Below are 13,773 nucleotides of genomic sequence, written 5' to 3'. Positions count from 1 at the left end.
AGCCTCCGTGACACCGAGAAGAGCAGTATCGGTTGAGTGACCCATCTTGAAGTCTGACTGGATAGGGTCAAGAAGATTGTTCTGAGGGAGAGAGCAAGAGAGTTGGTAAGAGACAGCCCATTCAAGTGTTTTGGAAAGAAAATAAGTGATACCAGTCAGAGGGGTCAAATCAATCGATTTTTAAAAATTAAATAAACTCAAACTCAGCACAGCAAGAAGAGAACTGGCCGCCCCCCCAACGCCTGGTTGCTCTCTGGTTTTCTTCCTAGGTTCCTGCCTTTCAAGGGAGTTTTTCCTAGCCACCGTGCTTCTGTATAGCCCTGTGAGACATTTGTAAAAAGGGCTTTATAAATACATTTACATTTACATTTAAGTCATTTAGCAGACGCTCTTATCCAGAGCGACTTACAAATTGGTGCATTCACCTTATGACATCCAGTGGAACAGTCACTTTACAATAGTGCATTTAAATCTTAAGGGGGGGGGGGGGGGTGAGAAGGATTACTTATCCTATCCTAGGTATTCCTTAAAGAGGTGGGGTTTCAGGCGTCTCCGGAAGGTGGTGATTGACTCCGCTGTCCTGGCGTCGTGAGGAAGTTTGTTCCACCATTGGGGGGCCAGAGCAGCGAACAGTTTTGACTGGGCTGAGCGGGAACTGTACTTCCTCAGTGGTAGGGAGGCGAGCAGGCCAGAGGTGGATGAACGCAGTGCCCTTGTTTGGGTGTAGGGCCTGATCAGAGCCTGGAGGTACTGAGGTGCCGTTCCCCTCACAGCTCCGTAGGCAAGCACCATGGTCTTGTAGCGGATGCGAGCTTCAACTGGAAGCCAGTGGAGAGAGCGGAGGAGCGGGGTGACGTGAGAGAACTTGGGAAGGTTGAACACCAGACGGGCTGCGGCGTTCTGGATGAGTTGTAGGGGTTTAATGGCACAGGCAGGGAGCCCAGCCAACAGCGAGTTGCAGTAATCCAGACGGGAGATGACAAGTGCCTGGATTAGGACCTGCGCCGCTTCCTGTGTGAGGCAGGGTCGTCCTCTGCGGATGTTGTAGAGCATGAACCTACAGGAACGGGCCACCGCCTTGATGTTAGTTGAGAATGACAGGGTGTTGTCCAGGATCACGCCAAGGTTCTTAGCGCTCTAGGAGGAGGACACAATGGAGTTGTCAACCGTGATGGCGAGATCATGGAACGGGCAGTCCTTCCCCGGGAGGAAGAGCAGCTCCGTCTTGCCGAGGTTCAGCTTGAGGTGGTGATCCGTCATCCACACTGATATGTCTGCCAGACATGCAGAGATGCGATTCGCCACCTGGTCATCAGAAGGGGGAAAGCCAAGGAAGAGTGCTCTTTTGGCCAGGTTTGGATTTGATTTTCTTTAGGAAACCATTTATTGTAGTCTGGATTGTGGATAGAAAAACCTAACCATCAGCTTCCACGTCTGTATAGGACAAGAGATCCTTCCAGTTAATTCCCTTAAATTGCGTTTTCAAAATAGTTTAATTCACTCTTAAAGATTCTTAGTTGATCCGGCTTTCTAACAGTAGAGAGGTTAAACCTGCTCTTAGACAGCTTTCTGGCTATAAGTGTCAGATTATGATCAAATAGCCCAGTAACCATATTGAATGATTTAGTCACTCTCTCTGGTTTATTACTGATCACCAAATCAATATGTGTTTTAGAGCAACAAGTCACCCTGGTTGGCCCTTTAACTAGCTGTGTAAAGTCAAAGGTTTTAGTGATCCATTTGAGGGTTTTCCTACAAGACTTGTTTTCATAATTAATATTAAAATCTCCCATTAAGATGACCTCTTTCCCAAAATCACATTCCCTCAGCATGTTAATAAACTGATCAAAAAACACACTTTTGGTGGAAGGTGGCCTATACATTCCAATAAGGGTAAAAGACATTTGGGGAGACAGTGTAACATTAGGCCAATACATTCTAGTTCATTATCACATGAACACTCCATTTGTTTACATCAGATATGTTCTTTAATGTAAATCATCAGACCCCCTCCTCTTCCTTCAATCCTGTCTCTCCTGAAGACATTGTAGCCAATCACAATCAAAGCAGGATGGAGCCATGTCTCTGAGAGGCAGAGGAAGTCAAGGTTGGAGTCTGTGAGTAGAAGTTGAATTTGATCACTTTTTGGAATGACACTACGAATGTTCAAGTGCCCCCCTAGTAGTCCCTTGGGCTTAGCTCGTGGATCCCAGATTTCTAAAGAGTGATTGAAAAAAGTTAAACTTCCGTGTTTTCTGACGGCTGGGTTTAGGCCGTGAGTCGAGAGAAACCATGGGACCATAGCACTCACCCACTTCCACAGCGGCGACGATCAGTGGATGAGGCCATCCACTGCTTTCCACTCCGGTGAGTATCGCTGGCTTGGTGATGTTAGGCCCAGGATCGAGTTGCACATCCCCGGAGAGTAGGAGGGTAGTGAACAGGTAGTTTAAAAGTTTTAGGTAGTTTAAAATGTTGGACTTGTTTTGTTACGCCTAAGCGATTCAGTGGAATAGGGAGCGGGGTAGACTTGGGCATAATTCAGAACATTATGGTATGCTGTGTACTGTCCACTCCCGTGGAACGGTGAACCAATGTGTTTGGTGTTGATATTCTCCTGCAGTAGATTTGTGTCATCCCAGCAAGGACGCACTGAGATTATCAGTAGGTCACCTACATAACTGACAATCATGGCAAAGTACTGGAGATAAAACACATAATTGAGCTTTAACTCTTTGCATGAGTTACTTAGCTAGGGTCGGCGTACACCTGATGTTTTAGATAAAATAACAGCATTCGTATGAGAAGCGGCACCTGCCGCACCACCCTGTCTTCCGTCCACTATTATCCATCCAATGCTGGGTGTAGATGGCCATTTAAGAGTACATAGTCATTTAAGGCCAGATTGTTCTTCAAATTGTTCAAATGTTCATAGATGACCAGCAGGGTCAAATAATAATCACTGGTTGTAGAGGATGCAACAGGTCAGTATCTCAGGAGTAAATGTCAGTTGGCTTTTCATAGACAAGTATTCAGAGGTCGAGACAGCAGGCGCGGAAGATAGAGAGTCGAAAACAGCAGGTCCGGGACAAGGTAACGTCCAGTGAACAGGTCAGGGTTCCCTAACCGCAGGCAGAACAGTTGAAACAGGAGCAGCAGCACGACCAGGTTGACTGGGGACAGCCAGGAGTCATCGGGCCAGGTAGTCCTGAGGCATGATACTAGGGCTCAGTTTCTCCGGGAGGGGAGGGAGAGAGGGAATGAGAGATCAGTCCTCGGTAATGACTTGAAGGTCGATACCAAGTCTCGCACATGGATAGGCAGACCATTCCATAAGAATGGAGCTCTATAGGAGAAATCCCTGCCTCCAGGGGTTTGCTTAGAGGAGGCCTGCGTCTTGTGACCGTAGTGTAAGTGTAGGGATGTACAGTAGGACCAAAACAGAGAGATAGGTAGGAGCAAGCTCATATAATGCTTTGTAGGTTAGAAGTAAAACCTTGAAATCAGCACTTGCCTTAACAGGAAGCTGATGTGGAGAGGCTAGAACTGAAGTAATATGATTGGTTCTAGTCAGGATTCTAGCAGCCCTGTTAAGAACTAACTGAAGTTTATTTACTACTTTATCCTGGTAGCCGGAGAGTACAGCATTGCAGTAGTCTAATCTAGAAGTAGTCTAATGCAGTAGTCTAATCTAGAAGTGACAAAAGCATGGATTAGGCTAATTCTGCATAATTTTGGAACAAAAAGTTTCAGATTTTTGCAATGTTACGAAGATGGAAAAAGCTGTCCTTGAATTATTATTGATATATTCTAGAAATCTTTGGGTTGTCCGAGAATTTATAGCACCTCTCTTGATGATCCATTGTTGGGGTCTGAGCAGATTATTTGATGAGATTGCAAACGTAATAAAATGGTAGTCCTATAGTCCAGGATTATGAGGAAAAACATTTAGATCCACAATATTTATTCCACGGGACAACACTAGATCCAGGGTACTTCTGTGGCAATGAGTATGTCTGGAGACATGTTGGACAAAACCCACTGAGTCGATGATGGCTCCGAAAGCCTTTTGGAGTGGGTCTGTAGACTTTTCCATGTGAATATTAAAGTCACCAAAATTGTGAATATTATCTGTCATGTCTACAAGATCCGACAGAAATTCAGGGATTTCAGTGAGGAATGCTGTGTACGGCCCAGGAGGTCTGTAAACAGTATCTATAAAAAGTGATTGAGTAGGCTGCATAGATTTCATGACTAGAAGCTTAAAAGACGAAAACGCAGTCACTTTTTATTGTCAATTGAAATTTGCTGTAATAAATGTTAGCAACACCTCTGCCTTTGCGGGATGCGTGTAAATAAATGAGAGGCCTCATTTAAGAGGTTTTACACAGTAAATTCATCAGGCTTGAGCCATGTTTCAGTCAGGCCAATCACATAAAGATGATGATCAGTGATTAGTTGATTGACTGTTGGTTTCTTGAGGAGGGGAGCGACTCGGGACATTTTGAAGTCCGAGGGGCCGCAGCCAGTGGTCAGGGATGAGTTAATGAGTGGAGTGAGGAATGGGAGAAGGTCTCCAGAGATAGTCTCCCTACCAGGGAGGAAGGGATGGGGTCGAGCGGGCAGGTTGGTGGGCGGCCTGACTTCACTAGTTGCAGCATTTAATCTGGGGAGAGAGGGAAGAAAGAAATCAAGGCGTAGGTTAGTTCTATTTGAGTGGGTACAGTGGCTCAATAGGCTGAGTGAATGAAAAGTGGAGGAAGGAGTTTCCTAGAAGAAGCCTAATTTAATTTTAAAAAATTTACTAACTCATCAACATGCTTTTTGAAAAATAGCTTATTGTCAATATAGCTTTTCGTCCAAATAAAATATACTTGAGCCTCCCGGGTGGTGCAGTGGTTAAGGACACTGTACTGCAGCGCCAGCTGCACCACTAGAGACTCTGGCTTCGCGCCCAGGCTCTGTCGTAACCGGCATTGACCGGGAGGTCCGTGGGGCGACGCACAATTGGCCTAGCGTAGTCCGGGTTAGGGAGGGTTCGACCGGTAGGGAAATCCTTGTCTCATCGCGCACCAGCGACTCCTGTGGTGCGCGCTAACCAGTTGCCAGGTGCATGGTGTTTCCTCCAACACATTGGTGCGGCTGGCTTCCGGGTTGGATGGCGCTGTGTTAAGAAGCAGTGGGTTGTGTATCGGAGGACGCATGACTTTCAACTTTCGTCTCTCCCGAGCCCGTACGGGAGGAGTAGCGATGAGACAAGATAGTAGCTACTAATCAATTGGATACCATGAAATTGGGGAGAAAAAGGGGTAAAATAAAAAAATATATATACACTGTATATACTTGGTTTTACTTGCATAATGTACCAATTTCAGTTCAACAAAGGCTTTCTGCAAGGCAATAAAGACAGATTGAAGTTCTGAAAGAGCCTGGTCAGCTGGAGGGCAATAGCATTCATCTGCATACAGTTGAAAGTAAAAGAAATTATACAGATAAATCAATATTGTTAATTTAAATAGTGAAAATAACCGGACCAAGAATCGATCCCTGTGGGACACCCTTTATTCTGTCAAGAAACCCGGGTTTAACACCGTTAGTAAAAACACACTGTTTTCTGTCCTTTAAATACATTTCAAACCAGCCTCTGAATAAGTAATGAATGAGCCACAGGTGTCGAAGGCTTTAGACATGCCGGAAAAAAAGTAACACAAAATGTTTATTTTTACCTGGTCTGAAACCTGACTGGTGTACATTTAGAATACATTTTATAGTTAAAAATGATCCAAGTTGAGTATTTACCAAGGCTTCTAGAATTTTTGCTAGTCAATGGTAGTCGGTGGCATCTATTTATAGTTTTTGAGTATGGTCTTATTTCTATTACAGCATATTGGATGACTGTAATTCATTCACCCAGCTCAATGTAACATGGATAGATTTATGCTACTTACTACATGTATCACACTTTAAGGTATGACCCAGGTGCAGACATTGTTGAAGAAACAAAATGTTATTCCTCAAACAGGCAGGCAAATGACAGGTCAAGGCAGGCAGGTGTCAATAATCCAGAGGGGGTGTAAGGTACAGGACAGCATGCGGGCTCAGGGTCAGGTCAGGCAGAGGTCGGTAATCCAGAGTAGTGAGGCAAAGGTACAGGACGACAGGCATGCTCAGGGTCAGGGCAGGCAGAACGGTCAGAACTGGGAAACTAGAAAAAAAGGAGCAGGGAACAGGCGGGAGCAGGGAAACAAAACGCTGGTAGGTTCTATGAACAAAACGAACTGGCAACAGACTAACAGAGAACGAAGGAATAAATACACAAGGGATAATGGGGAACACCTGGAGGGAGGGTAGATAAACACAAAGACAGGTGAAACAGTTCAGGGTGTGACAATGACACCAGTAGCCCAGTGAACAGAGGGATTGTGTTGCTGGAGCCAAGAGAATCCCAATACCACGGGAACCTGTGGAGACTCAACTAGCAGGAATTAGATCGTCTCACTGTGGTTCCCTGACACTCGTAGGTTGATGTGGGAGGTATGGTGGGTGACCCGGCCTATAGAGCGCCCGTACAGTGCTCTAACATCCATGGAAATGGAAAGGGGTTGAGTGGGGATTCCCAGCTCAGACGCCAGGGTAACGTCCATAAGACTCACATCGGCCTCAAATTCGATGAGTACCTGGAGAGACTTGGACTGGTTGCCCCACAGCAGGATGGCATGGAGAGGGGGGGGGGAGTAAGGGGTGAGGAAAAATTATCTTCAACCCCTCTGGGATATGTGGGACGCTAGCGTCCCAAAAAAAAGCCAGTGAAAATGCAGAGCGCCAAATTCAAATAAATTACTATAAAAATTAAACTTTCATGAAATCACACATGTAAGATACCAAATTAAAGCTACACTTGTTGTGAATCCAGCCAACATGTCAGATTTCAAAAAGGCTTTTTGGCAAAAGCAAACGATGCTATTATCTGAGGATAGCACCTCCGTAAACAAAAAGAGAAAAGCATATTTCAACCCTGCAGGCGTGACACAAAACACAGAAATAAAAATATAATTAATGCCTTACCTTTGACGAGCTTCTTTTATTGGCACTCCAATATGTCCCATAAACATCTCAAATGGTCCTTTTGTTCTATTAATTCCGTCTATATATATCCAAAATGTCATTTATTCGGCGTGTTTGATCCAGAAAAACACTGGTTCCAACTTGCGCAATGTGACAAAAAAATATCTCAAAAGTTACTGTACCTGTAAACTTTGCCAAAACATTTCAAACTACTTTTGTAATACAACTTTAGGTATGTTTTAACATAAATATTCGAAAAAATTGAAGACGGGATGATCTGTGTTCAATACAGGAGGAAAACAAACTGTAGCTAGCTTTCTGGTCATGCGCCTCTATCTAACATTACACTGCAAGTGACCCTCGTTCTGAACAGGGCTACTTCTTCATTACACAAAGGGAAAACCTCATCCAATTTCTAAAGACTTTCTAAAGACTTCCAGTGGAAGCGGTAGGAACTGCAAGAAGGTCCCTTAGAAATCTGGATTCTCAATGAAAACCATTGAAAAGAGAGTGACCTCAAAAAAACTAAAATGTCCTCGGGTTTCGCCTGCTAAATAAGTTCTGTTATACTCACAGACATGATTCAAAGAGTTTTAGGAACTTCGGAGTGTTTTACTAATACTATGCATATCTTATCTTCTGGGGATGAGTAGCAGGCAGTTGAATATGGGCATGCATTTCATCCGGAAGTGAAAATACTGCCCCCTGTAAACCAAGAACTTAAGACCCACTGGAGTACTCACTCCAACGAATGAGCTAGGTCTCTTGAAGGGACGGGTAGACACATAATGACCAGCAGTACCACTGTACAGACAACTCTGGGTGTTAAGTCAGCGTACGCGTTCGGCTGGAGACAACCTAGACCTGCCGAGCTGCATCGGCTCGGGAAGAGGTGAATCAGCAGTCTAAGGCTCTTGGAGGAACTCGGGTAAGCTCGGATCCTCTCGGGGACGTAGACACCGGGCACTTCCAGAGTTCATCAGATGCAAGGTGGGATTCTTGAGTGAGCAATTGGGACCGCAATCAGACCTCTTCTCCCTCCTACGTTCCCGTAGCCGCCCATCAATTCGGATAGTTAAAGCGATGAGTGAGTCAAGATCCGTCGATAGTTCCCGGGCTGCAAGCTCATCCTTTACTTCCTCCGATATTCCGTGCAGGAACGTGTCAAACAGCGCTTCCGGGTTCCAGGCATCCTCCGCTGCAATCGTGCGGAAATCCACCGCATAGTCTGCCATACTGAGGGAGTCCTGCTGAAGCCGAAAAGAAAAATTAAAAGAAAAATTAAAACACAAAAGTGAAAACAATCTCTCTCTCTCTCTCTCTCTCTCTCTCTCTCTCTCTCTCTCTCTCTCTCTCTCTCTCTCTCTCTCTCTCTCTCTCTCTCTCTCTCTCTCTCTCTCTCTCTCTCTCTCTCTCTCTCTCTCTCTCTTTTTCGCTTCTCCTTCATTTTTGAAGAAATGTACAGTATTTGTTCAAATGGTTTAACCATTGTCTTTCTCTTTGAGTAAAATACTACCACATTTTATGCACTGCAGTGCTAGCAAGCTGTAGCCTATGCTTTCAGTACTAGATTCATTCTCTGATCCTTTGATTGGGTGGACAACATGTCAGTTCATTTCATGCTGCAAGAGCTCTGATATGTTGGAGGACGTCCTCCGGAAGTTGTTATAATTACTGTGTAAGTCTATGGAAGGGGGTGAGAACTACGAGCCTCCTAGGTTTTATATGGAAGTAAATGTACCTAGAGGAGGATGGAAACTTCCTCCGCTTTGGCTACACCATGGTGCTACCCCACAGAGTGAGTTTAAGGCTACGTTAGACCTTCATTACAAAACAGTGTGTCTTGCGAATATATTTAGTGTAGTTTTATGTAAAATTGGCAACTGTTTTTATATTTAACTTTTTTTTTAAATTAAATTTACTGAGGAGAATGGTCGGCCCCTTCCTCCTCTGAGGAGCCTCCACTGTTGCTAGTGTAAGCTTTTGAAAATGGGTAGAATTATTTAGGTCACACTGGTCACCACCTCTGTGAAGGGGGAATATATGGGCCACCTTCAAGATCCGCCTTCCAGACGTTGCCGAGATAAAATGCAGATAAAAAACATCACTTATAAAATTTTTCTCAGTAGTGATGCCAGTCTGACACAACTTGATTCGGTGAGGAAGGAGAGTAATTTCCACGCTTCATTGCATTAACTGTTTTCCAACATTTAGACGGATCACCAGCGGAGTCTAAGATAGAACTTAGAAAGTATTTAGATTTAGCTTTCTTGATTGAGGAACTGCATCTATTTCTCAATTTCCTGAAAAACAGTTTTTTCTAGCCTTGGCCCAAGCCTGATTTATCATCATTACAAGATCTGAAAGTTCTGTAGAGAACCAAGGATTTCTTGTATTTTTTACTCTAAGGCATTTAATGGGAGCGTGTTTGTCTGCCAGAGAGATGAAATAGCACTCCCCCCATATTTTGGTTAGGCTCCCCTGCCCTCCCATGCCCCTCCCCCCTATGTTATGATGAGGCCTGCCTCCACCCTCCCATGTACTCTCCCCATTTTCTTTTTAGGCTTGCGTCTGCCCTCCCATGCACCCCCAACCCATATTTTGGTAAGGCCTGCCAACCCCCTCCCATGCACCACCGCCCCATATTTTGTTGAGGCCTGCCTTGCAGATATGCATCCCAGCCCGCCCCAGCATGGGCTGTGCAAATGGTATGATTTCCTGATTTAAGAAACTCTGATGATCCATCCTTCTCCTTCCTGCATTACACACCTCAGTAGCCTGCAGTCCACTTCCTAGCAATTAACGCTTACTTCATTACATGTTGGGTTGTTCCTAATGTAGCTCCTGTGTTTATGCACTATTACCTTGATGGATGTCTATCCCACAATTAGACATAATTGGCATATCAATATGCAGAAGCTAAATGGATTAACCTTCTCTAAAACTAATGAGCACTCCCATGACCAGCTGGGGAATGGACCAGAATTAGCATTTGTCATTTTTGGGGGGTTTGATGATGATATAGAAATAAATAATTTAAAAAGGGGTTAGGAGGTATTTTCTTTGTCTTTGGTAACTTAACCCCAAGATTGTATGCATGTACAATATGTGTTAAATGTAGAGATACTCTACTAAGTAACAGTGATTGTTGATAATATTGGTTAATGCAGTAACATGTTAAAACAGGCAACATGAAAAGGTTTGCACAACAACACTACAATACTACTAACAACGCTATACTACCAGTATACTGTACATGCTTATGCCATTGGAATATATCTGATTCCCTGATTCCTTCTAGTCTCGTTGCTCGTTTGGGCACCGCTCCAGTGAGAAGCTCCAGCTAGCTGAGTTAGCTAGTTACAGAGAATATTGACCCACCGACTTGACTGTGTTCAGTACCTTCTAACCCTGATTTCCGTGCATTCATTTCCAGAACTCTTTGTAATCTAATCACCGACAGCAGCCTTGGTGGTGCAGGGTTTGGTTGCTGGCAGGGACGATGATTTGTGGGTGTTCCTGTACATACCCTGAAAATCCAGGAGGACGCATTGATTCACATTCTCTGCCAGATTCCCGTATTGAGGGGAGGTGTGTGTGTGTGTGTGTGTGTGTGTGTGTGTGTGTGTGTGTGTGTGTGTGTGTGTGTGTGTGTGTGTGTGTGTGTGTGTGTGTGTGTGTGTGTGTGTGTGTGTGTGTGTGTGTGTGTGTGTGTGTGTGTGTGTGTGTGTGTGTGTGTGTGTGTGTGTGTGTGTCAGCTGAATCACTATCAGCAGCGAGTCTTGTTAAACATCTGGCCTCTGACACCAGGGAGACTCAGATACCGGCAGCTTTAGCAGAGCGATCCGTCTCCCGTGCCAAACTCTGAAACACATCTGAGAACCTGCTCAAGTAGCAGCATCTACTCGCAGCTTCTACTCACGATACTTGCATGATTCATTCTGGAACTATCAGAAGAAGAGATATCATTGCAGTGTTGCAGCATTGGAAACAGCATGATTGCCTTGTTGAAATCATGGTATAATTTATCACTTGCTGAAGTGGGTGAAATATTTTAGACAAAATACGAAGCCATATAACAAGACAATGGTTATTATCCATATGGAATAAACATGATATACTAATACTGTACATTTTTGATCAAATCAGCCGTGACTGTTTATCTCAGATTGTTTATGTCAGAAAATTCAGAAACACCTCCTTCCTTTTGCACCTAACATCTTCCAGGTTATGACCCTTCCGTCTCTTTAGATTAGGCCTGGGGTATCGTTGCAGGGCTCATTACATAGACGGCCTGTGATATGAGCTTGAAATTCACGTCAAGTGACAGATGTAAAGCTTGACTAATTCACTCTGACACTTGGCATGAAGAAATGGCAGACTTCGTCTCCGACTGTTTGCGTTCCTGTACTATACAACGCACTCGAGCAAGTACATCTTGTGACATTTGGACCGCTGCTGCTTCAGTGTGCATAGATGTGGTGGATTTGAAATCATTCCATTTTGTCACATTATCTCTTGCTCTCTCTCCCCCTCTCTCTCTCTCTCTCTCGCTCCCTCTCTCTCCCTCTCTCATTTCCTCCCTCTCTCTTACAAGGACATGTTAAACTTAGCTCCCAATTCAGTGCTCAGGGCAGTGAGTAGCATAGCTGCGGTCCTGCCAGCAAACTGCAGGTATAGTAATAGGGATTGAGAGCTGCATGCGTCAACCCTAATTACCTTAAATAGCAGCCCCTCCGGCTTCTTTCTGCACTCTGTGTGTCTCTGATTTGACAGCTTTAAAAGGTAGCCAGAGAGCGAGGTATGGGACTGTTCAACCTATTAATTCATTGTACGGGAACTAAACCGTGACAGCCAACCCTAGATAGGGAACTTTAGTGACCGTTTCTCCAGACAGGTCTGGTCACACTATTGTACAGTCGCTAGCTTCACTAAGGACTGATTCCTTACACGTATTTCTGAATGACATACAGTAATGGTGAGATACCGGTATTCAACTCTAGCTTAGGTATTCTGTCTCAAGCTAGTTGCCGTATTCTGAGCATCACAGTGGTTTTGAAATCAAACCAGGGTTTTTACTATATAGTATATCTCAAATCAAGCCGATTTAACCTGGTTTTACATGTTCCCGATTCAGTTTGAAGCATTGCACTTTTATCCCACTCATCTAGGTCCCCTTTCAGTCCGGCGGCAGCCTTACTAACTCTGTGAGAAATGGACAATAAGTTTCAGCTTCAAGTTTTCGAAGAGATCCATCAAAGGGCTTTGCACTTATCAAGAAGTGGATAAAAAGGTTTTCAGCCACAAAAAGCAGCTTGTTGGGGGGAGGAAGAAAAACAGCTTCATGAATAAGACAAAAGGAGAAATAAGAAATACGAGGCTAAATAGAAAGGAGTGCCTAAGAAAAGAAAGCTGGCTGGCTTTTCTTTTTTTCATGTTCAAATGATTTCCTTCCCAAATCACATCCTATAACCTTGTTAGCATCTGAGCTGATTTCCATATTAACAACCTCTTCAGAACCCTCAAAGTCTTGAATAATTGACAACAAATGAAATGTTTTGATTGTCGCCGGTCGGAGCATAGCATGTTTAATGTTTTATACGTGGCTGGCTGCTTCCTCCTAGCTAATTATGCAGATGATACATTTGTCGGCTAGCTAGACCCCCTGTCCCTTCCTGTCCCTCCCTGTCCCTCCGATCTGTCAGCATTTGGTTCAGCGTTTTCAGACTGGAGAGCACACAGTGCATACTCACACACACACACACACACACACACACACACACACACACACACACACACACACACACACACACACACACACACACACACACACACACACACACACACACACACACACACACACACACACACACACACACACACACACACACACACACACACACACACACACACATCTGAGCTAGTAATTAACTAGTAGGGGAATGCTCAATGACCTGCACCAGAGTCAAACGTCTGCCAATTCAGCCATTGTTTAGCCACAGATGTATTGGGATAATTAAGATCTTGAATGAGCTCATAGTTAAAAAGGGGTCTTATTTATAGTTCTGATTTTGTAATAGCTAGGTCAGCATAGGAGAGGACTGAGTTATTGATGACACACACACATTGATGACAGTTTGTGTGTGTGTGTGTGTGTGTGTGTGTGTGTGTGTGTGTGTGTGTGTGTGTGTGTGTGTGTGTGTGTGTGTGTGTGTGTGTGTGTGTGTGTGTGTGTGTGTGTGTGTGTGTGTGTGTGTGTGTGTGTGTGTGTGTGTGTGTGTGTGTGTGTGTGTGTGTGTGTGTGTGGATTGGTGGGTGGGTGGGAGGGTGTGTGTGTGCGCGCACATCCATTATGTGAGTGTCTGCATATAATACATGTGTTTGAAACAGATGACAGTCAGTGCCCAGTCAGGTCTGAGTATGTATCCTGAAGACACTGTCAGGCAGAATTGATTTCCACATTCCCAATTTAAACAAGTGTTCCTGTAATACAGCTGACCCCCACATTGCGTTACCTTGTCATTCTGCGAAACAGATCAAAGAAAGAACGAGCTGGAAATAGCCGGACTGTGACCTTGAACTCAGACCAGAACAGAGGAGCGTCGGAGAAAGTGAGGAGTGACACACAGACACAGCACACATGACTCACACCACACCCACAGAGCAAAATAGGATTACGGATTATTTTGCCATTGGGACAGTAGAGGG

The sequence above is a fragment of the Oncorhynchus gorbuscha genome, linkage group LG23 (genome assembly GCF_021184085.1).
Source record: "Oncorhynchus gorbuscha isolate QuinsamMale2020 ecotype Even-year linkage group LG23, OgorEven_v1.0, whole genome shotgun sequence".
Taxonomy (NCBI): Eukaryota; Metazoa; Chordata; class Actinopteri; order Salmoniformes; family Salmonidae; genus Oncorhynchus; species Oncorhynchus gorbuscha.
This window is presented reverse-complemented; position numbering follows the sequence as displayed.